The sequence below is a fragment of the Ptychodera flava genome, chromosome 13 (assembly GCF_041260155.1).
Source record: "Ptychodera flava strain L36383 chromosome 13, AS_Pfla_20210202, whole genome shotgun sequence".
NCBI lineage: Eukaryota > Metazoa > Hemichordata > Enteropneusta > Ptychoderidae > Ptychodera > Ptychodera flava.
In genome coordinates this window covers 40,221,545-40,247,894 of record NC_091940.1, presented here as the reverse complement: position 1 = coordinate 40,247,894, position 26,350 = coordinate 40,221,545, and the positions used below count along the sequence as shown (strand labels likewise).

The 26,350-nt window shown below is 37.4% G+C and overlaps 1 long non-coding RNA gene across 2 annotated transcripts in view; it reads left to right on the top strand.

Annotated features, from left to right (window-relative positions):
* The window catches only part of LOC139148443 (uncharacterized), a 121,996-nt gene that overhangs the window by 69,600 nt on the left and 26,046 nt on the right, over positions 1-26,350 (top strand). For both annotated transcript variants that reach the window (XR_011555937.1, XR_011555936.1), the window contains one exon: positions 16,188-16,292. This is a non-coding gene — a long non-coding RNA (uncharacterized lncRNA). The remainder of the gene's footprint in view (positions 1-16,187; positions 16,293-26,350) is intronic.

Below are 26,350 nucleotides of genomic sequence, written 5' to 3'. Positions count from 1 at the left end.
ATTAACAATGATAATTAGATCGGCCAAATATTGGAGATATCTATAAGAAAAAAGTACTTGGGGAATGGCAAGCTAAATTTCTGCTTACTCAGGAACTGCAAGCTAAATTTCTGCTTACTTATGAAGTTTTCAAACTTTCATTTCATTTTAGCGGGTATAACACATGCCATGATTAAGTTAACAAAAAAATGCTCAGCAAAAATTGTAAATTAGATAATCAGATAAGAACTTTTTTAGGAACTGTGTTGATACCCAACAAGTCAGGTTATTTAACCCTTTGAGCGCCAAAGTCAATTTTTGTTGCCTTTACAAAATGTACCCTTAGTAAACTTCTTTCAGATTCTGCCAAAATTTTGATAAGAAACTGTAGCCAATGAAATTTTACATCCATTCGTCAAAAATGACAAAAATATTACAGAAATGTCATAAAAATTGGTAAAATGTAGCACTCAAATTTTGGTGGCAAAAAATTACAGCACTCAAAGGGTTAAAAAAAAAAGCTAGAAGATGATTTCAAACATGACTGTAATAGTTATTGCATCCCTATATTTTTTGTTAAAAAAAATTGCATTTTGTACTCTAGGGATCCAAAGGCTCCTAAAAATATGTTTGTTATCCTGGGGCTGCACGTAGACCCCCTCTAGCCCACGGCCAAATATTTCTTGACTGCTGACATAGTGTCATCCTTTGCTGGGATCTTATACTGTGCATGTTATGCATAAGAATTGTGTTTTTTTTCTGGATTCACCCGTTCAACAAGTCGGGTGGTGAAGAAAAATTTGAAAGACTTTATAATTACTGTTCTCATAGTTTCTAATTGAAAGTATCCTACCCAACCCTCTTGTATCGACTAACTTCATGCTACGCCTTACGGTTGAGCCTTCGATAATCTTGTACTGAATGTCGCTGTTGGTGGAGCTGGAATCCGAGCTTGTTGAGGTGACAGTTGCATCTTGCAAAGAGTCTTCCTGGACCTCTTCAACCTGCTTGATACTGCAGTCTCTGCTGACATCTTGTGACATGTGAACCTGTGAAGATATCTCAGCTCTGTTCTCTCTTGATGCCATGGATACATCATTTGATGGTTCAGAGGGTGGCTGATTTGACAATTGATAAGACTCGGCAATTGGAAACCCCTCCTGAAAATTATGATATGGCTTGTTTTAGTTTACAAATGTGATGTCCTATGACAGTGATATTATGCTATGATGAACATTCTGGGTATCATTATGAAAAGAATTACTGTAACTGGACCTAAAAAGAACAGGTTTTCTTTGTCATCCTTGCATATATTTATCTAAACTTAGTCTAGGTTCATCCTATTTTTGTCCTGTTTGCTTGAAAATAAAATATATGTATATTTGTGTCAAGTTCTATGTTTTTATGTGCCAGCAGAGACTGATATTGCATGCTTTAAAGGAATATTTTCTTATTTTGTGATCCAAGATGGTGACTGCATGGCAATCGCGGGCTTCGAAGGAAATCCATATACAATATTTATGGCATAAAAAGCACAATTAATTACTGTTGAATTGTTTTTTGTGTGAAATATTATGAGCCTGAGACTGTTCTTGAAGGTTTAAAAGGCATATTTTGTGAATTTATTCATCCAAAATGACAATTGTGTGGTGGCCCTTTTCCAATACGGCTTCTACAAGTAAATGCATATATTTTAAGGCATAAAATGCAAAATTCATTATCAATTTAAGTGAATTTTGTGTCAAATTGTATGTATATATTTATGTGCCTGAGACTGTTCTTGCAGGCTTTTATTAAAGGTACATGCATATTTTGTAATACTGTTCATCTCTAAATGGAAAATGTACAAAATTTAACTATGTAATTAGCACTCATAGAACCATAGCCTACTTTCAAAAAGTTATGTTATGTACTTTTACACACCAAATACTAACCTTTATTTTGCAAACATTAACATGATGTTACTACGGTAGTTTAGGTAAAATCAACTTCAAAAAGTACTGTGCACATCAGACCACAGCTATAACAAACACACCTACTAGCATATTCTCTATGACTGTCACATATTGTCAACTCTTGACAACTTTCAGCAATAGGAGATGCAGCTTTCCTATAGATGCGCCATTAGTCACCTTGTTATTTCATCCCCAGTCTCTTAGTGTCGGTCTATTTGGCAAATTTAACTGAATGACATGTATAGGAAAATCACTGCTTGTGTACCTTGGACCGTGCTACGCATTTTAACCGGCTGAAGAATAAGCGGTTGTGCTGCACTCAGGAAATGGCACCCTCACGGAAAAGTACAAAAAATGCAGTATTTCATGCTCATACACATTGTGATCATAAAGGAAACAAGCATGATGCCATGTACTTGAATGCACAAAACGATGGCAAACATTTTGTTGTTGTAACCTTTACTTTCTCTGTCTCATAATTAGTTTTTGAAATTGATGGAAAATCTAAAATAATGTCCAAACATTTGACTTTACATGCAACTTTCGACACTATGACAGTGTTATACACTTTTTCAAAAACTCTGGGAAGTTTTGAGATCGGTTCATTACACATTCACAGCTATTGGGGCTTTAAAGGCGGAGCCTCCCTTTAAAAGGACGCCAAGGTAAGGCGGCATTCATTGTGTAAGTGGACACCAAACAGGCAACAATGGGGCACCAGCTCCAGAAAATGCCACTTTTTAGTTTTCCCTGGCCGCAAAAAAACACAGACAGACTGCCAAGCGGTCAGCGCGAAGTTGCTGCCGATCGAACTCTGTGGTTATATTCAAAGTCTTACGCGACTGGAAGACAATTTTTAGGAAATTCGAGCGTTTGTGGTGGGGAATCAATGACCGTTGGCGATTTGAACCGACCGTCAATCAAAAGCTTGCATAAACTCTGTTTGCAGGATTAGCAAAAGGTGACAAAAGGTTGAGATCAGTTTGTGTAATTAATGTTATAGAAATCAAACATCGTACTGGCCAAGTGTTTGACTGGGAGGAGAACTCCACTAATGCGAGAACCTGGGATTGAAAAGTGCGGCGTTAAGCAGGAATTATTACATTATGATGAAATCTTTAATTATTTTTTTGCAGTTTGTTGCCATTTTTGTCAGGCCATCCTAAAGTGAGCGATCAAAGATTTCCACCTTCATCAACACATATGTCACAAATAGTTAGTCTCTACATAGCACAGCATAGCTCTGTCAGCTTGCTTGTTTATTTTCCAAGAAAATAATCTGAAGTTATTTCTTATAAAATTTTAGGGATGACAAAAAGTACTGCACACATGGTACCTATATGAAGCTTTCTCCGAAGACATCCCAGAGTAATATATTGATCTTATAGAAAACCTTCACATTTTATGGCTACCAAAATACATCTATCAGCTTAACATAATATAATGGTAATGTCTAAAAGATGGGCATCAATTTTTTTTTCTCGCTTTTATCATTCTCAGTGCACCTAGTTATCTTTGTGATTGACTCGTAAAGGACATGCACAACATTTCTTGTGAATTACTGTGTTCCAAAAAGTAATTCAAAAGTAGAATCAAGAAGTTACCCAACCAAGTAAATTAGTCACGCATTTAAAGTGTAAATACCGGTAAAATAAATTATAAAGGTACTACTATGAGTGTTGTCATTTGTGATGGAGAAGATAGGCTCATATAAGATAAATATGTTAAACAGCTTAGCTTTACTATTTTCCACTTCATTAAAACAGTAGCTGCTAAGAGCATGTTCACTGTTGAGAGTGTCAATTTTTAAATGTTGGTCATATCTTTGACATTAACATAAATGTAATTGAATCTGAAATGCTAAGTTTTATCATAACTACATGTATGGGTGTGGTCATGGTTGCTATGGTCACTTTTTACAAAAATCCGTTAGTGTAAGGCGACATATGGTTACTGAACAGTGGGTACAGATGTGAATTTCGAAATCATTTCCTTGTTGCTATGCACACAGTTTATTGTCACTAGGGATGATTGTATAATGTAATATTTTTGGCAAACATCGCTTCAGATAACTGGTCTTTTCACAAATTAAAAAGTTTACTACCTGATGCTCTGTCTAAAATTTTAAAGGATGGTGCACCGGTTTTAAAAGAAGACTTTTGGACCTTGTCAAGTATGGTGCCATGGCAGAAGCTACACCATGGACTGTACCATTATTTTTAGGGATGGCCAACAGGTGTGATGGGCAGAATAAGCGCATTAAAAGATAATTGACAAGGCCCAACTATGGGCATAAAAAAGTTACGTCCTTGGCTGAATAGGCCTGTTAAACTATACTTTACAAGGTTCTACTATGGGTGTAAAAATAGTTGTGTACATGCATGGTCCTACTTTTTAGTCTTGAGAAAATTTATGAAACTGCAACTGTTGATAATTTTTCAATATTTCTATGCAGTATATCAAATACAGCTTCTTGCTGTCTCTCAACAGTATGCTGGAACACACACTTTTCAGTTTGTCGACAAACGCCTGCATATTATCATTATAAATGGAATTATTTTAATTTTTCCAAATTTGTCATTATTACGCCAAAACTTTCAGAGATTAAAACGTTTATGTGATTGAACATTTGAATCTTCCAGTATTGCCAATCTAGTAAAACTTTGTAAAATTTTGTAAAACATCTACTGTGGCCAGGAATTCACTATTTGCATACTCTGTCTTGATCGTCATTTTGTGTGCTCTTCAGCAGTTGCGATTGGCCTGGCCTGATCAAGTTGCAAGGATTAACTTAAGTCGGCTTTGACTGATAAATAAAAAAAGTCCACTGATGTGTAAAAAAATGAATCAATTAATCAACTTGCCTAGGAATATGGCTATACAAACTGCTAATATTATAACGGGTAGTGTTGAACATCTGCAAGCAGAAATGCCCAATACATGTTTATTTTTTTTCTGTATGCATCCCTATAAACATGCGGCTATATGATAATGGTGGGGGGACTTGAAAATTTTGATTATATTGATAAGGGGCTTGAAAATTGTTTTGGGTATCTGGGGGGGGGGTGAAAAAATAATTTCAATCACTATTCCTCCACCCCCTCCCCACCGTTATTTTTGAAAGCAGCCTAAAGGCAGTAATTTGTACCAAATGCCGTCTGTATTATTTCACGATACCCCTTTTCAACAACTATCTCGTATGTCCATAATTTAAAGTCTTTCCCCTAGCATGTCTTGATTGTTGTACTGAGTAGTCCGCACGTAACGGAATTAAATGAATGTGAAGCCATGATGACGCAAAGTAATTTGAAAATCACAGCAAAATAGTTGGAAAAGATTTGCTGCTAAGCATATCGATATTGGGTTCCTCTGCTTTTTTCAATCCACTCAACCAAGAAGATACTCACTTTCGGACCACATGATTGCAAATCTGAATGGTGGTAACAATGGTAACAAAAACTATCTATGATCACATTTAATCCACGCTATCCCTTTGTTTCAGCGTGACCAAGTCCCTGAATCACTTTTGCTTAAAGTCTCTTCTCTTACTCAGTGATTGAGTGGGCAAACTGGTAATACCATGTTGTTTTGCATCAAGGCCATGCAAATGTAACTTGTTTTCACGTTGATATCCAATATTGCTTGAATGCAATGTGAAATTTTTCAAAAAACACGCCAAATTTTTAATCAGAAATTCCTCACGGCACAGTCAAGGCTGGCCACACAAATCAAAAACTATTCGTGCGAAATATGGTTGTACTGAAATCCCAATGCAATATCATAGTGACATCTTAGGAAGTAATTAATTTAGCTATGGATGCCTTAGAGAAATTCACTTCTGGTACAGAAGGCACTGCCTCCGGGCAGAAAGCTGCCGTCTCCGATGCTGAATTTCTTCTGGTGGTCACTCTGGTCACAACGCTTGGTATGCAAGTTGTACAAATGAATTCAAACTTTCCTCCTTGTCGAACGGCCTCTTGTAAAGTGCCTATTTGGGGTTAAGTGGTTTTGGGGGTGAAGTGATATTTGGGCAAAGTGGTTTTGGGACGAGGTGGTATATTTGGGGCAAAGTGGTTTTGGGACAAGTACGTGGTATTTGGGGCGAAGTGGTTTTGGTACGAGATTGGCATGAGGCGAACTGGTTTTGGTGCGAATTAGTGTCTGGACCCAGAGTCGAATGCCTGCAGTGCCTACAAGTGCAAGACAGACAGAGATTAAGTTTCACTGATAATGTGAAGGGCTAAAAGATATTCACAGTGTTATTATAGAGAACACGTTGATATAAATATAGACAAATGCAATTTTGTCCTCACACTTCAGGGAATTATATGTTATTGGCTGAAGGGGAAGGGCATTCACCGTCTACTATGAAGGATACCAAGCAAAAGACTGAAGTGGCAAATAAAAAGGCTTTGAGGGGGATGATGATATTCACAGTATTTATTATCACATTTACAAGCCAAGTTTGTCATCTCTGAACAGAAAAAAAAACATAATTTATACTCAGGCTAACGCTAAGTCACGACAATCTGCATCTATGTCAATTTTCAATTTTGGTGCATTAGAGCTTTTTGTGCGTCAGTGTGCGCATCAATGTTAACAAACAACATGGCAACCAGTATTTCTCCCACGATCAAAATTTGTCTGACGTGAAAATTGTTAAAATGTTTTTAGAGTCTGACAAAAGAGCAAATCCACTGAGCAAATTGTGAGTCCTTCTAGTTTTGTTACCAGTATGGGGGTTTGTATCCGTATAGACCCCACTGCAGCCTGAACTTTGGAAGCACAGCTAGAGTACATTATACATGTACTGTCAGGCGTGACGTTACACAGTGTTCGCACGGTTGAGATTCAATCGATTTTATCCTCAAAAATAGTGTAACTTTGTCCATGTTAAATTTCTAGTTCTATGATAATCTATGAAATAACTTCATGGAAGGTACGTATAATCTGGTGTTTCCTCTTTACACAAACATAAATCATAGACCTTAAAAACGGTCTTTAAGGTCTATGCATAAATGTCGTGTTCCTCACTCATGTGACCGACAACAGATGATTGACAATTAACTTGCCCACAGCGTATTGATATTATTCCAAAAGTAGTTCAGAAGTTTAAATGAGGAATTGTTGTGGAAAACTACTTTTATTTTGCAAAAATTAATGAATTCTTCAATTGCTTGTGCATGCCATAAGTATATTGTTCCCTAATATTTTTCTTCTTTCAGCGAAGGAAAATACTCATGACGATATGACCGTGTCACCACATATCCAAATTCCCTAATATTTTTCTTCGTTCAGCAAAGGAATGACATTATGATAATGACCATGTCACCATTCGTCTTCCTCTCATGGTTACACGGTCATTATGTAATGACTATTTTCTCACCAAACGAAGAACAATATTAGGAAATAATATCTAACTATTAGAGAACACTGTGATATAAAAATGTACAAGTGAGATATTGTTCTCACATTCAGGGAATTATGATATTGGCAGAATTTGGAGAATACAAAATGTATCTGTAAAATACAGAACATACAAGCACCACATTTAAGGCGGCCTATAACTTTATTGATGCCATGATGGGAGCATGATATTCACAGTATTGAAAGAGAACACTTTGAGTAAATATGGAAAAGTAAAATATCATTCTTACACTCAAGGGAATATTGATAGAAGGGGGCTTAGTCTGTCACTGTACAATGTATTATAAACAAGCAAAAGACTGAAGACTCCAATAACGAGATGTTGATGGCGCTGTTGATCGGCTACCCCTTTTATCTGCTCTCTGGTTTTCAGCGAATTTTGTTTTATATTTTGTCGTCCTGGTTTTATGCTAATTTGTTTCATCCTGTGGTTTTAAGTATCCTGTTACCGTTCTGTCCAGAAGAAGACGTATTTCATCGTTTCCAGAGACTATAAATTGTGATTTCTTACACCAGTTGCGACGCAGTTTCCCGGTTCAACATGGCAGCGAGCCGAGCTACACTATTACGTCATAGTCTTTGTTCATCACTACGCAATACTTTCTTACGTCCTTTCAAACCTCGGGGCCGAAAAGCTGGACTGAAACATCCGAAACCAGTACACAATATTCCTACCATCATAACGACTGAGCGAGCCCAACGATGCCTGAAGAAAACTTTTCGACCAAGTGCACTTCTCCAGGTAACTTCTCTTGGAATGCTCGCTCAGTAACTGGAAAAATTGGTGCCATTGCAACAACCCTGATTAACGATGATTTGGACATTTTCGTTCTCACCGAAACATGGCTCAAGAATCAAGCTGACCCTGCAATCGCTGAATTTAACTCGGCCATTAGCGAATATTCTATTCACCACCAGTTTCGCTCTAAACGTAGAGGAGGCGGCATCGCTGTAATTGCCCATTCTAATCTACGTGTTACAGAGAAACGAGCCGGTTCATACCAATCTTTTGAGTGTTTGGACGTCATGTTTAAATAATCTAGCCAGTCTTTACGTGTTATTACCATCTACTGCCCACCAAAATCGCAGAAGAATAATTCAACCGTCAACGAGTTTCTTGCTGAATTTTCCACTACTTGAGTCCGCTGTACCGTCGCCCGGCCATCTTGTCATCGCTTGCGATTTTAACATTCACCCTGATGAGCTGAACTCGTCTGACACAGTCAAGTTTATGAACCTGTTGCACTCGATGGGAGTACATCAACATATTCTCACACCGACGCATAACAAGGGCCATGTTCTAGATCTCCTGATTACACGTTTGACAGATGGGCTTACTTGTTCAATCGGTGGATGTCTCGAACTTTATGAACTCTGATCATAGTCTCATATGGTTTGATCTTAATCTTCGACGCCCTGCACCCAAAAAAGTGAGTATTTCGCGTCGCGATTTCCGAACTGTTAACATTGACGTCTTTCAAGATGAAATCTCTACCAAGTTGTCCACTTATCCACGAGATTTTGACGTTGAAGCCATATCTACACTTTATTGCGACACCGTCACAGAGATATTAGACACTGTGGCGCCCTGAAGAAGAAATTGGTGATTGAAAAGGTACGTGCTCCATGGTACTGCGAAGAGCTACTGATGTTAAGAAAGAATGTGAGAAGGCTGGAGTCAAATTTACTATCGCTCGACAAAGCTTGAGATTGATCGGCAGATTTTCTGATAAAGCGAATCGAATATTTTCGCCGCTGTGACGAATTAAAGGCTGACTACCATCGCGCTCGCATCCAAGAGGCAAATAACAAGAAGTTGTTTAAGATCGTCTCTGAGTTATCTGATACAAAGTAATCAACGCTAAAGCTCTACTCAGTGAGATTCCATTGAAGGAACTACCATCTAGATTCCTGAGCTATTTCAACTCCAAAGTTCGCCAAACTTCGTGAAGGCCTCATTAGTTACAGTACCGACACCGGCAACACCTTACCATCTCATAATTTACCAACTTTCAGTGAGGTGTCCGTGCATCAGGTATGTATCTTATTGAGCAGGCAGCTCCAAAATCATGCAATCTGGACATTCTCCCAACAAACTATATCAAGAAATTTGCCTATGTTCTCGCACGTTCATTATGCATCTTTTTAATGCATCACTAACATTTGGTGTCATTCCCAGTCATTTCAAATCTGCGATCATTCGACCATTGCAAACTCTTATGTGAGAACATGGAAGATGTCTTTTTTTATGTCCATGCTTTGATCAATCAGCAAAATTTGTAGCTTTGGCTGGCGACTGAAATTTCACATCAAAATGTGATGATTATTTATTAACGTCATAGGGATATGTTTCCTAATCTAAATAGATGCCATAGCACTGATTGTGCCAGTTCATTCTGCTTACTGTGAAAGGGGATTTAGTGTGCAAAACAACATAACTTATGACAGAAATCAACTTGGTGCTGAACACTCTAGCAACTATTATGGTTAGAGGGCCCCAAAATGGAAAAGTTCAACTTTATCAGTGCACTTTCACACTGGAAAGAACAAAAGTCCCATAGAACAAGTCATCGTTGATGACACAGTCCCCACTTGTTAATGGGTATTTTGATTACAGGTCCTCAGTAGAGTCCTCTTCATTAGGTCTGTGATAAAAATACTTTTGAATAAATTCGCTTGATACATGTCTGAGTTATGGTTCAGGACATGAAAAAAATCGTAACAAAATGGTCGCACAGTGGCCATATTGGATCGCATCACAAAACAAATTGATGTGCATAGCTATGACATTGGTCGATGTCCTTGTACCAACTTTGAATAAAATTGGTCGAAACATGCGGATATGCCTGAGAAATGGCTCTGTACATGAAAAAATCGTAATAAAATGGCCGTCTGGTGGCCATATTGGATCGTATCACAAAACAGATTGACGTGCATATGTATGACATAGGTCAATGTCCTTGTACCAACTTTGAATAAAATCGGTTGAGATATGCCTGAGTTATATGGCTCTGTACATGAAAAAATCGTAATAAAATGGCCACCTGGCGGCCATATTGGATCGTATCACAAAACAAATTGATGTGCATATCTATGACATTGGTCAATGTCCTTGTACCAACTCTGAATAAAATCGGTCGAAACATGCCTGAGTAATGGCTCTGTACATGAAAAAATCGTAATAAAATGGCCGTCTGGTGGCCATATTGGATCGTATCACAAAACAAATTGATGTGCATATCTATGACATTGGTCAATGTCCTTGTACCAACTTTGAATGAAATCGGTCGAAACATGCCTGAGTAATGGCTCTGTACATGAAAAAATCGTAATAAAATGGCCGCCTGGGTGGCCATATTGGATCGTATCACAAAACAAATTGATGTGCATATCTATGACATTGGTCAATGTCCTTGTACCAACTTTGAATAAAATCGGTCGAAACATGCCTGAGTAATGGCTCTGTACATGAAAAAATCGTAATAAAATGGCCGCCTGGTGGCCATATTGGATTGTATCACAAAACAAATTGATGTGCATATCTATGACATTGGTCAATGTCCTTGTACCAACTTTGAATAAAATTGGTTGAAACGTACCTGAGTAATGGCTCTGTACATGAAAAATCGTAATAAAATGGCCACCTGGCGTCCATATTGGATCGTATCACAAAACAAATTGACGTGCATATCTATGACATTGGTCAATGTCCTTGTACCAACTTTGAATAAAATCGGTTGAAACATGCCTGAGTAATGGCTCTGTACATGAAAAAATCGTAATAAAATGGCCGCCTGGTGGCCATATTGGATCGTATCACAAAACAAATTGATGTGCATATCTATGACATTGGTCAATGTCCTTGTACCAACTTTGAATAAAATTGGTTGAAACGTGCCTGAGTAATGGCTCTGTACATGAAAAAATCGTAATAAAATGGCCGCCTGGCGGCCATATTGGATCGTATCACAAAACAAATTGACGTGCATCTGTATGACATATGAAGTAATCCTTGTACCAAGTTTGAATGAAATCGCTCCAGGCATCTCTGAGATATCTGCGTGAACGGACGGACGCACGCACGCACGCACGGACGGACGCACGCACGCACGGACATGACCAAACCTATAAGTCCCCCCGGACGGTGTCCGTGGGGACTAATTAAAAGGCACTGATATTCAATATCTGTTGATGTGTTTACTGAGTGTTTATAAAAAGTTGTTAGGATTAATGATTCGTTGAGTCCTTTATTTTTTCCAAGCATAGAAAAGGTTCGTATTTGCGGTTTGACTGTTTAACATATTTATCTTGTCTCACAAAAATCATCTGTTGTCCCGCTGTTTTAGGTCAGTAGGACAAAATCTCCCACAATATTTTTTTCTGGTGAGAACACTGTTAGAGTAATAACATAAGGCTGCATTCGCAAATAATGGTGAGGGGGCCTGGAGGAATCACAATTGAAATCGCCTCATACCCATGAAATATTTCAAGTCTCTCGTCCATATGATCAAAATTTTTAAGTCCCCTTAGTTATAATATAGCCGCATAATTGTTAAGGATTATTTGCAAAATTGTGAAAAACTGAGCACAGTAACCGAGCAAAATTGTTTTTTAAAGTACAAGATATATGACTTAATAGATGATACTCAAAATGACAATACTTGAAGCTACGGTAGGTTAAAATATTCCATAAAATGAATGTTTTAATATATGGAATGTTTCGTGTAATAATGGCAAATTTGTTAAACAATGAATTTTTTCACTCCAAATCTCCACATTTTTGCATTTAAATTAGTTCTACTGTTCAAAGTTTTACTGTTGCATTATTTTACAATGAGAATGAAAATTTGAAAAGTTATCAGAATCATGTGACCCCATCTTTTTCTCTGCCAGAATTAAAAAATCTCTGATAACTTTCAAGTCTCTGTTACCCTGTTTTGACTTTGGTGATTTGGGGGGGGGGGGGGGGGGGGGGTTATTGTGTTTTTTGAATTTTGACATGGGTTCATTTTGCCTAAGATATGCCAGCCACGAATTTCATCATTCAACTGTGTTTTTGGCACACCCTTTTGGCGCATAACTTTAATAATCAGACATATTTTCAGTACACCCTTCGGGTGTGTGACTTTAATATATCAGACATTTTTCAGCATGCCCTGCGGTTGCATGACTTTTATATATCAGGCATACATCAGAGATATCTGGATGATTAATATTTTTTGGCGCACCTTTCAGGTGCGGTTACTTTATATGTCAGAGATATCTTGATGTTTGCAAATTGAAATTGAAAGTCTGTTTTGCAAAGTATAGTATTACTAATCATTATGAAATCTGCAGTTCATTAGAAAAGCATGACAAATTCCTGATACTTTTCTGTTTCTCTATCATCAGGCTATGAGAATTCAGTATAAGAAAGCAACATACACTAATACCGGTATATCACAATATATTTGATACAGTGAAATAGTTTACAAAGAGAAAAATGACAAGATATTTGTCATTCTGCATTGATGTAACTATTTTCCTTTGTGCCACAGGTTTACCATAAAAGGTGCTTTGTTCAAGACTAAAATAATAGTTAACAAAAGGCAGTTTTTGTCATCATTACCTGTTTACCTATTACATCAAGAAAGCTCCTCTCAGACACTGCCCTGCAACTTATAAAACAACTCCCTATGGCTTGGAGATGTAATTGGATGGCTGGCAAGTCTGAACACCCATCAGAGTTTTTGATTTACCGCTCTTCTCTCTTTGATATTAAACCCTTTGAGTGCTGAAATTTTTTCCCACCAAAATTCTAGTGCAACATTTCACAATTTTATGAATTCGTCTGTAAATTTTCGTGATAATTTTGGACCCAATAACCATCATATTTCATTTGCTACAGTTTCTTATCAAAATTGTGGCAAAAATCTGAAAAAAATTGACTTTGGTACATTTTATACAGGTGGCAAAAAATTGACTTTGGTGCTCAAAGGGTAACGATTGACATCAATTTATGTACAACAGTTCTGGACATCTGGTTTATAATATGCATAGAAAGTGTTCACAGCTCATTCAAATATTGACACTTTGAAATTCCTATCTTACAACTGACATGACATCAATTTCATTAAAACAAAGAATGTTTGAATGTTTAAAATTTGGAATAGGGGTTAATGTTTTCTAAAGTTGGAATAGGGAGGGTCAGCCATTTTTTTTTGATGTCGGCAAAATATTATCCACCCCCTGCAAAAAACGTGACAAGTCCCTAACTTTGATAATTTTTACAATATTTTTGTTCAGTTTATACAACTGTGTTCTTGTTCTACTCCCTAATCATGTTGAACTGTCCAGTATTCAGCTTTTCAACACAGTCTGTGTTATGTGTACTGTGCATTGCATCATTGACAAAATTGACTTTAGTCTTTACTCTAATTCAATTATCACTCATACAGGCTATACTGTTTTTTCAGCATGCTGTATTGAGACTACAAGAAATTGTAGTTGATACATTGCAAATGAATATGGAAAAAATTATCAACAGGTGCAGCTTCTGCCCCCGTTAGGGACCGTTCAGTTTTTACGGCCGGGGGAGGGGGGGGGGTCGGGGGCAAAATCCAGGAGGTGTCATTCTAATTTTGGAATCCGCAAAGGGGGGGGGGGGTCATCGCTTTTTCACTGGTAGGAAAAGGGGGGGTCACCACATTTTCAAAAACATAATACCTACAATAAAGTTCACTTTATGCCATGGCCATGATCAACCCTTTTTACTGGCCAGCCGTCTTCGGCGGCCCACTACAATAAATTGATTTTATGTAATGGCCATGACCCTCTTAACGGGTGGATATGCCTTTGGTGGCCCACTCCAATTAGGTTTACTTCATGCAATGGCCATGATCGACCCTCTTACCGGCGGGCCACCTTCGGCGGCCAACTACAATAAATAGGTTTACTTCATGCAATGGTCATGATCGACGTGTGACCCATGACTCTCTTTACCGACAGGCCCGGACTTTGCCAACCCACTACAATAAGCAGTGGGCTGCCTTCGGCGGCCAATTCATATAAATTAGTAGATGGTTAAGTGCCTATCTCATCTTTGAAAGACCATTTACATGCTCGCAACCCACAATGGTAGCACTGAGACAAAAAGGGGAATTTGCATAACAGTGTGATGGATATAAGTTGTCTATGGAAATGAAGTTAAACATTGCCTTACAGTTGTCCTAATTAACAGACGTTTGCATGGTTGTGGCTGAGAAGTTTGTGCACTGGCATCTCTGCTACATGGATAAAGTGCATAGCGTACCGGAGTTCAAATCCAAACCGTGCCAAACCAAATTTGACATGTGGGTTTTGGTTATTTTTCAGCAGGGGGGGGGGGGTGTCATCAAATTTTTTTGTCTGACAAAAGGAGGGGGGGTCGTCTTTTTTTCACGTTAAATGCAGGGGGGTCTATATTTTTTTGACACCGGCGACAAGATTTTGCCGCGCCCCCCCCCCCCCCAGGCCGTAACAACTGAACGGTCCTACTAATGCCCATTGTTTCTTTATGAAAAATCATACATATTTGGATTTTTTGAGATAAAGTCATGAAATGTGACAAAATGGTTCTAGATTTCTTTTCATTATTACTAACATAAAAACAATTTGATGACCTTTAAATGTTATTCAGTTTTCATTAAATTACCAAAGCTTGGAATTGGAAAATAAAAAAGTAAAAGGGAATTAAAAAATTTGTGGGTCCCCCTACATGTATAGGCAACGCAAAGCTTTCAAGTCCCCCTTCTACCGCCCCAAAACTTTCAAGTCCCCCTGAATTCCTCCAGCCCTCCCTCACCTTTTTAGTGAACATAGCCTAAGTCCCTGATGTGTTAGGACAATATTTCATTTTTGTATATTGTTATCTCAGTGTTCTCTACTTAAACTGTGAATATCATGCCCCTTCAGGTCATCGGTGAAAGTTATGTGTCCTTTCAATGACATGCTTGTATAATTGTACAGAAAGCTTAGTACTTGGACAAAGCTGTAATATTGTTTGTGGAGAGAGACACAGATTTTGTTCTTGATCAAGAAACTCTTAGTTCTCTTTGCTTGTCTTCTCTGTTTTACTCAGGATATATACTCAGGATTTATAGGTCTGTGTCATCCCTTGGCCATTTTGATTTCAACATGGCCCGAACACTCCGGCCATTTCATTTCATGGCCATACATTTTTGATTTCTACATGGCCGTAGACTGAGATCTGGCCATTTTGATTTCTACATGGCTGTAGACTCAGGCCTTTTGATTACATGGCCATGGACTCTGGACATGTTGATTTCTACATGGCCGTAGACTCTGGCCATTCGATTTCATGGCAGTAGACTCGGGCCATTTTGATTTCTACGTGCCATATAGACTCTGGCAATTCTCAGTAAAACAAAAATTCAAGACGCCTGGTCGCTAAGGGTACTGGTAGAATTTTTTTTTAATTCAGAGACTTACAAGAAGTGAGCCCAATTGCCAATTTAGAGAAAAAAACAATATTTAATATTCCATTCAGATTTTGAAATGATATTTATTGACACATCTTGAGAATCTTAATAAAGCTTATTCTCCTTCTTCATTTTAGCTCACGTGTTCACACAAGTGAGCTTATATGTCGCAGCGTCGATTATGATTTTCTGACTTTACAATCATAAATGTTCATGTTTCTTCAGACTTCCAATTAGCTACCACTATAATTGTTAATATCTTTTTTCAATTGAATATAAAATCTCTTATGATTTTCTGACTTTACAATCATAAATTTTCATGTTTCTTCAGACTTCTAATTAGCTACCACTATCATTGTTTTCACAGATGTCAAAAATGTTTTGTACAAGCACCACCAACTCAGTGTATTACTCAGGCTTCACCAACTTTGTAAACAGCTGTGACATCTTCCCATGATCCATTGGTTCTTTGGTATGTATACCTTTGACACATCACTGTGTTAATTTCTTTTGTTTCAATTGAGAAAGTTTATGTCTTGTCTGTAACCACTTTCTTATTTGTAAATAAGTGATATTGATGTATTTCACAACCTCATATTGTCTCATCAGGTTTGGCACAGTTTCTCATCTCCCTTGAGTAGTACTAGAGAAACCATCATTGGGGGAATTTGTATAGTATCCTCAGATAAGCATGTTTTTGATTAATATGGGTCTTGGTTTATTCCCATCCACTCCCAAGGAAATTGAAGACTACACAGCACACTAGAATATCTAATATCCACAATTTGGATCAGTCAACAATTACTATTCTTGCCAAACCACCATCAAATGTTTTAAATGCCATCCCTGATTTCTTGTACTCCCTAAGGCATATTGATGTACGGCAGTACTTAGCTTTTTCAGCTCAGCCTGTACATGTGCAAAACTGCCTTGTTTGACAAGTGAATTCTTGCCTGACTAAAATTCATATGTAGACAATAACAGTGCATTTCACTCATGTATGGCCGTTGACAAGCTACGGTATATAGTGAGTGTTGAAACAATCCTTGTGGAGTTGAACAAGAAATTATGGTTGACATTTAAAACAACCAGATGTGAACTGAATGTGCACACGTGGTTTACAACAGGTTCATGACAGGGGTAGTAGTATGCTAATGGGTAGAAAAAGTGAATCTTTGTAATTGTTAATTTTGTAGCAATTCTACAAGTGTTAAATATGAACTTATTAAGGATTGTTGGCATACATTGATTTGGACATTTTTTTTGATTTGTCACTCTGAAAGAGTGAATGATGGCGGTTATTTAAATGGTAGAGGAAAACACAGTTGATGATGCTGTGAGATGGAAATGTGTCTGTTTAGTTTACTTCAGCTATTAATTTGGCCAATGTACAACAAATGTTGATGATGATGAAGACTTACTTTTGCAACTTGTTGGAATTTGTGATGGTTAATAATAATAATAATAACAAGGCAGTATTGCTGAAGGCAATGAGTACTTGGCCGTGATAGAGTAATTTTGAGGACAATATATACTACTATTCAAATATGGTCTTGAATTTCCTCCTGTCAATTAGGCATTTGATTAACTGGTTATTAAACGAAGCAATGGCATGACAACGGCAAAATATGTCTAGCAACTTTTGTGGAGTTTGAGGCAGGGGTTCTTTATTTATAGTGGAAATTGCTTAAACTTCTTAAATATTCAAATTACAGCAAATTTCTTTTGTTCTCGATGGTAGATGTCTAACATTTAGATGGGCATATTTAGATTTCTACCTATAGTTATCCCTATATACCAAAAATCGGACATCCAGCTCTATTGGCATGCTCAGAATTAGATATGCGCATAATTAATGAGGTACACTATGTGGTGTCATAAGGTGTCCCATCATACCAAATATGAAGGGTGTAGCACTTGTGGTTACTGAGTTGTGGACAAATATATATATTTGAGGTCAAAGGTCATTGAGGTCACGTGACATTTTGTCAAAATAATTGTATTGCTAAGTTATTCCTATATACCAAAAATCAGACCTCTAGCTCTATTGGCTCGCTCAAAATTAGATATGCGCATAATTAATGAGGTACAATATGTGGTGTCATAAGGTGTCTTATCATACCAAATATGAAGGATGTAGCACTTGTGGTTACTGAGTTGTGGACAAATATGTATATTTGAGGTCAAAGGTCATTGAGGTCACGTGACGTTTTGTCAAACAAATTATATTGTTAACTTATCCCTATATACTAAAAATCAGACCTCTAGCTCTATTGGCTCGCTCAAAATTAGATATGCACATAATTAGTGGTAGAATATGTGGCGTCATAAGGTGTCCCATCATACCAAATATGAAAGGTTTAGCACTTGCGGTTACTGAGTTATGGACAAATATGTATATTTGAGGTCAAAGGTCACCAAGGTCACATGATATTTTGTCAAAATGTCTGAGATATCTGCGTGAACCTATGGACTCACTGATGGACTCACGGACAGATATGACCCAATCTGTAAGCCCCCTGGACTTTATCCGTGGGGACAAAAAACTGTGTCACTGCATCCTTTAGGCAACATGAATACGAATGAGAAACTAAATTTTTATTTTTCTTGGCCTTATACATGGGAGTCAATGGAGAACTGCCTTCTACATGGGAGTCTATGGATTGCCTATACATGGGAGTCTATGGATTGCCTTATACATGGGAGTCTATGGACTGCCTTATACATGGGAGTCGATGGAGGTGAAAACTAAAAGTCCTCTAACATGGCCAAATTTGGTCGCATTGTGAAACAAATCGATGTGCATCTGTATGGGGTTGGGTACTATTCTTGTGCAAAGTTTGAAAGAAATTGACCAGGGCATGTCTGAGATATCTGCGTGAACGGACGGACGGACGGACTGACATGACCAAACCTATAACTCCCCAGGACTTCGTCCGTGGGCACTAAAAACAACGCAACAGTTATTACAGCTACACCGCCGTAAGTTCATATCCAGAGCCCCGTACGGTCTGCCGCCGTCGCTTGAAAACAATCTCACACACCTGGCCATATGGGCAACTGTGTATGGGCAGCTGGATGCTTGACTTCCCAGAGAAGGCGAGCTGTCACGTTCAAGCTCAGGATTATTTGTCGATCAAATTTCAGTAAATTTACCTTACCTAGATGAAATTTTGTCTATAGGCTGAAATTTCGCCGAAGTTTGAACACAACGTGTTGAGAGGTCTCAGTCAGAAAAATTGTAACAACTTAGCCGGCTATTGAACCACTCTTTTTTGGGAGTGGAGATTTAGCCGACTGGTTCTGTCTAAGGTCTCTCAGCTAGGCGACTGATGCCGTATGTTGTGGGTTCGAATCCGATTGAAAACTATCCGTATTTGACAACATTGCATCGATTTTTCAGGTTCGTATCGACATTTTTGAGTTTTGAGTGCAGACAGAAATAAGTTTTGAGGCAACATGGCTGCGACCCATGTTGTCAATTGTTGACCCCTAGCCCTGCGTACGATGCTATGTGCTACAGCTAACACACAGCATCGTACGCAGGGCTAGCGAGAGAGTTGCCGACATTGACGGTTATTTACGAGAAGTGAATAAAAGACTGTCATTTTTGGAAGCGATCGAGTAGCTTAGGTAGGCTGGGATACGACTTGGGCCCAAGAACGCTGTATTTCGGCAGTAATTTGGCTTTTTACGTCAAGTCCCAAAATGGATTTGAAGTCACCGACCCTACGTACGGGTCTTTGCACTGCAGGGCTGTGGTGAGCGGGGCGATTAGCTGTAGCGGAACACACAGCATCGTACGCAGGGCTAGTTGACCCCAAGTGAAAATGTGTTCGCGATCAAATCTTCCTATATTTTTTCAGAATTTTCGACAAAATCATTGCTTCTTAAATCTTTGTAAAATACAAAATACTAAAATAAAAATGCGATGTGCCATGTCTCCAGATTTTTAAAATATCGTTCGTTGACCGTTCGACGGAATACTCATTTCGCAAACTTGTGACGCAGTTGAAATTCAATACTGACCGCCAAATAATCTTAATGAGACGAGATCATTCTAGACATCCTCCAAATTATCCAACCATTCGCGTTAGAGTTCAGCTCGCTTAGAGTATCATAACATTCTTCGGCCTTCGTTTAGAAATAAATACACAAGCTACCTTGACAAAACTTCGTGCACCATCCAGGACCAAACGTACAAATCTGTCTTGACGTCATCATCTCCTTATATGGTAATCGGCATACCGTATTTTTTAGCAAAGGAGACACAGAATACGTCGGAGTATTCAGTTTCAAAACGTATTACATTGTGTGATGTTGTCAAAAAAAGGTAATGTTACTGCAGTGGTATAAATTACAAAACACAAAAGTTCAAATCAGTTTATTTTGGACTGGCTTTACCCAACATTTCATATTGTTTCTTATGCCAGATTTGACCACGTGCTTACTGGCGACCCCTTTACATGCAAATTTTGTGTCAAATGGTGTGTTCTCCTGGAAAAACAAACGTACGATTTCTATATGAAGGAGGCGAAATTTGCTCTCAAAACTCGAAACCACCCCTTTATGGGGTGTACCTAGCTATTTTGAACGAGCTTCTCGAATCTGCAGCTCTATTTCGAAATGATGGTCTGGTTTTCTCAGCTCAAGGATAAGTGTTCTCCATCGCTGTGGGCATTACTATTCTCAACTGGGGGTAAAGTTTCCAGTCGTAATGTTTTTCATTGTGTCCGGGATATAAAACCTTTCCTGTTCACATTTTTACTTTGATTAACACTCGTCCACATCTTGTCAGCGATTAAACATGTTTCAAGTTTAAATGTTAAATTCTGGTCTCGAGCCCTCTTGTTCGACCAAACTGAAATTACCCCTCCCACTTTGGCTCGTCCAGTGGGTGTAGCAAGGGTCGTGCCATCGCCTAGGAAACGGAGGGTGCATTAATTGTTGCATTTCGATGCACATTTTGATTATATTCAGAAGATTTTGTGGCAAAAACTCAGATAGAGAAGCATTAATATTCACATCTCACTTATTCAAGACTGGCTGAGAGCAGCACTTCCATTCAGTTAACATCATTACGCCATTTATTATGCCAAGAAAGATGAGGCCAAGACATTTTGCCCTCCCTGGTCTCAGCCAGAAATGGTTATACCTTACAGAGTTTTTTCCCACGGAATGAAAACAAATGTACTTGGGCTGAGGCCCAAGTACAATAATAATATATTTATTGCTTGCTTGTAAATATAGGATTTACATCACATTTGTGGCAATAAAAGTGTGATACAAAAATAAGTTCAAATTTTTCTTCAATAAAGATAAAGTACCGGTAATACAGTACCGGTATAATAATAGTAGCTAATAATAAATATAACTAGGTATTTTCTGTGTTTATATAAAGTAAAAATATAATCTGCAAGTTGTTCATTAAAAGATAACTCTTTGTTTTGTTAGTAGAGAAATAAGCTGATTTTCAGTTGTATCGTTCGGGACGCAATTTTACTAAAAAAAGTTCTTTCTTTGGACTTTGTATTTTATTTTATTTTATTTTTTTATTTTATTAATAATGACTTCCACAGCCGAGGCCATTTATGGAAGACTGTTAGTAAAAATACAGATACGGAGTTAAAGCATGAAGACAAGACGAACAAACTTTAACAAATACTGAGAAAACAATGTTTTAAAACATTTTTAAAACCATTTAAATTTACAGAAAAAGGATCAATGTCATTGTATTCGTTTAAAAGCAAATTAAATTGTCTCGGAATTCTACTAAAAAGAGAGTCACGAACACAATTAACTCTACCAAATGGCACATGAAACAAAGTAGTACGCCGAGTTGAAAACCTTGGTACATGAAGACTAAAAAATGAAGCTAAAAGCATTAACATTAAACTTTGCATTTATGCATTTGTATAAAAATATATAATCAAATATAGTCCTCCTTGATTTTAATGACTGTAAATTGTAAATATTGCACAACGAGTCAATGTCATCACTGTAAAAACCAGTAATTCTTTTATGAAGAAATGTTAAAAATTTATGCTGTACTCTTTCAATTCTATCAGACTGGTGTTTACTAATACTGTTCCAAATAACAGAAGCATATTCAAGCTTAGACCTTACCAAGGTAAAGTACAATAATTTTAAAACGTGCACACTGTTAATACAATGGCTATTCCTCATAATAAAACCGAGAGCTTTCTAGCACCTTGAATCATGTTATTTACATGGTCACAAAAATTTAATCTTTGGTCAATAATAACACCGAGATCTCTCATGCTACTGACTCTACTCAATGCATGAGTGTCGAGTTTGTAAGGAAAATATGAACATTTCTTTTCAATGAAACAGTAAGAACTTTACATTTAGTAGGATTAAGATTCAATAACCAAGTGTCGGACCAGCTGACAATTCTATCGATATCAGATTGCAGCAATAAAGAGTCATTATCCGAATCAATGATACGATAAATCTTCATGTCATCGGCAAAAAGTAACGAACCGACACAAGATTATCAGAGATGTCATTAATGAAAAGAATAAATAAAAGTGGACCAAGGTGAGAACCCTGAGGAACGCCCGAAAGGACGGGAGTCCACTCAGAAAAAGCATTTTTTATAATCACTCTGTGTAGCCTGTTATCAAGATATGAATTAAACCATTTCAGATAAGTGCCCTGGACACCAAAGAAGTCAACTTATGAAGTAAAAGTTTATGATTTATACTATCGAATGCTTTAGCAAAATCGGTATAAATGATATCACATTGTGATTTGCTGTTAACTGCTAGAGGAGATCTTTCATAAGAATAGATAAATTGGTGATACAAGATCTACCTGAAACAAAGCCATGCTGATTAGTAGATATGGAATTGGAAACATGATGTAAGAGTTGTCTGTGAACTATCTTTTCAAAGATTTTAGACAGACTTGGTAAAATAGAAATTGGCCGGTAATGTTCAACTTTTGAACGACTTCCTAATTTGAAAATAGGGATAATGTTTGCACGTTTCCAGATATCAGGAAAAATCCCCTCTTTAATAGACTTATTGAATAAGATGGTAATTGGTATAGCAAGTTCATTTGCACATTCCCTCAAAAACATATTGGGAATGCCATCACTTCCTATAGCTTTGCTGGTGCTAATGCAAAGCAACTCTTTCCTGACACTATCGACATCAATATCAATAGAAAATTGGTCGTCAATTATAGTAGCAACATCGGGAATATCAGCAGCAATATTGTTATTGAAAACTGAATTGAAAAATTTACAAAACAAATTGGCCTTTTCAAAATCAGAGCTCGCCTTTAAATCATTATTGTACGTAAGAACAGATGGAAAACCTTTTATACGCTTACGTGACTGCAGCAATGTCCAAAAACGCTTAGGATTGGTTGGTATATCATCTGCAATTGAGTTAATGTAAAGAGCATAGTTGTCTTTGACCCTCTTTTAAAGGAGGACCTAATTTGATTATACCTTTCACGGTTGTGCAAGGATGGATTTTTCTTTAAAGATCTCCAATATGCTTCCTTTGTTTCAAAAGGTCAAAAACCTCGTCATCAAACCATGGTGGAACTGGTTTTTTCGCATGGATAAGAGGAACATGATCTTTTAAAGCAGAAAAACAAATGTCATAGAATATATCACACGCGCTATTTAGAGAGTCAGACAACAAAGAACTCCATGGAATGGCATGGAGGTCGGCTTTGATGTCATCCCAGTTAGCCCTCTTGAAATTATAGAATTTACGGTGTGTCGGAAAGCCAATGGTAGAATGGTTATACGTGGGAATACTCAATGTAAGAGAAGAATGATCAGAATCAAGCAAGTTCTCACCAATATAAATTGGAATGCACTCAAATGAAGACAAAACCAGGTCAAGGATATTGTTACCCCTTGTTGGTTCAGAAACATGTTGATTTAAAGAAAAATTATTAGAATACTGTCAATGAAATACACCTCAATGTTATTAGATGAAGTAGGTGCTGAAGGGAACGACCAGTTAATAGATGGCAAATTAAGTCACCCAACAGCATAATGTCCTTATCATCACTGTAGACCGAAGACAGCGAGTGTTCCAATTGGATAAGCGATGATACGTCATCACTAGGAGGGCGGTAGAAAACTCCAAGGTGAAGATACGTGTATTCATGTCGCTTTTCTGAATTTGAACCCACAGAACTTCACAGTCTGTTTCAAAATCAGGACGACGTCTTGACGAAATCGACGGTTTCACAGCAATGAGAACTCCTCCTCCTTTCCTGTCAACACGATCTCGACGGTAAACAGTGTGGTCAGGAAAAAGTTCTTGATTCTCAATATTGTGATGTAACCATGTTTCAGTGAGAACAATAATGTCGAATTTCAAGAGATGTGGAGCCAAACTATGAATATCCATAAATTTGTTCTTGATACTCCTGGCATTCTGGTAGTATACTGATAGATTACATTTGCTCTCAGGACCAGGGTTAGGCTGTATATCACCATCAATAAGCAGTGATCTGTATGTAGCCACATGATTACTATAATACAAAACAGGAGCACCAAGCTTTACCTTGAAATGACAGAACTTGAACTGAGGAAGATCAGCAGCTTTGTCAGCACTGTGTATCTTGTTGTTGTAAAGCAGTAAAAAGAAACACACCAAGACTGTGAATACCATGTTACTCAATACAACATCTGGCGAACACAGCTGTTACTCCTGAAGTTAATATTTGCATATGAATTGACCTTAGGAATTGGATGGTTCACAAGCAAAAACTGAGCTGTTCTTTGTAGATGCTAGTTGTTGAAAAAACAGCCATGAGTACAGCTTTAACGGAGGTGCTCGGTGCAAACAGTCAGCATTCACAGGATCCTTGAGTATTTAAAGATCCACGGAGAAGTTTTCATCAAAAAGTGCCACTTGAAAGCTGGTAAAAAGTCTTTAAAATCAGGAGCAGGTCCGCCTGTTACCACCATGCACTATACCAGGTGCATAACTCTAATGGAATGGTATTTCTGACAGACTAATAAAAAGTGTGTTTCATCTTCAATACTGTTGGTGTTACACTGATTGCAGTATCTTTCAGTAATTGGGGTTTTTGGAACAGTGTGTCTCCCTTTTTCAATCGCTAGATCATGATTGCTAATGTTAAGTTTGGTGAGTAATTTTCTTTTCTCACCTTGTAACTGTGTTAAGGTACGGTTCTAATCTAAAATTATGTTTTATTTTCGCTTACATTCTTCGTTTACCATTTTACATCAGTGATCAATTTTTTCCAAAAGACTTCATAATTGTTTGTTAAATTTGTTTTCATAAGTCCAGTTATAACTTTGTGGTGTTTAAGTGATGGAGCTTATCAAGGAGAAAGTCATTCCATTGTCTCTAATTAAAGCACTTAAACAGTTAAACCAGGATCTATTGTTAGTGTGTTTACCATTTGCTCCAGAAAAGCTTCTTCAGCAAGATTACAATGTGGAAGTTGTACAATATGAAGCCAGTATTGAACAATATTAAGTTTGATCTCAAGTAGAAGTGGGAATTGTCCTAGTTCACCCCTCAGAGTGGCATTACAAGGCTTTTCTGTTACACTGTACAATGTTCTTACAAAATTTGAGGTGAGTTTTTTCAATTGCTGATTCCTCCCACTTCTTGTAATCTATGAAATCTTGTCCCCAAAGCTCTGAGCCATACAGTAAACAGGTTTAATGAAAACATTGAATAAATTTACGGGAAATTTTATCTTTCTGTTGTGCAATAAAACCCTTTTTAAACTATACAAAGATTTTGCTACTTTATCAGCCAAATTTTAATTGTGTCACTGAAAGTACCATTTGATTTAATTGTCAGTCCGAAGTATGTATAGCTTTAACAGATTTGATGCATGTACTATCCTACTTAAATAAGTGTTTATCTATTTTTTAAAAGCCATGTGACCTCGCTGACCTTTGACCTTGATTATACAAATATATGCATAACTCAGTAACCACAAGTTCTATACCCTTCAATTTTGATAGGATATTGGACCTTAAGATGTCACATCTTGTACCTCATTTATTATGTGCATATGTATTTCTTGGCTGGCCAATACAGCTAGAGGTCTGATCTTTTTTCCAGATTTAGAACCATAACTTAGACATGCCTCATGTGTTTCAAATTGGGAACAACAACATAGACCTATGTGCCCATAGATCTCAACATATACACTCCAGTGATACTCTTAATGACCACATTTCCCTGCCCCATCAAGACTAATACTCCTGTTACAAGTGGGGACTATGTCATTGTCAATGACTTGTTAAACTTTCAGGCTGGACGAGACAAAATTATTTGTTTTGATGTGTATTTTGTGTTGTGTACATGTGTTTATAAGTCTGTATAATTTGCCATAAAATAACATTAAATGTTATTTTTGAGGAGTTTATGAAAAAGACCAACTCTCCATACCGAGTCGAAAGCCTTGGCAAAGTCAACAAAACAAACATAAATATTCTGCTTATTCAAGTTTTTGTTAATATATTTGTGTATTATTGTCTTCAGGGTA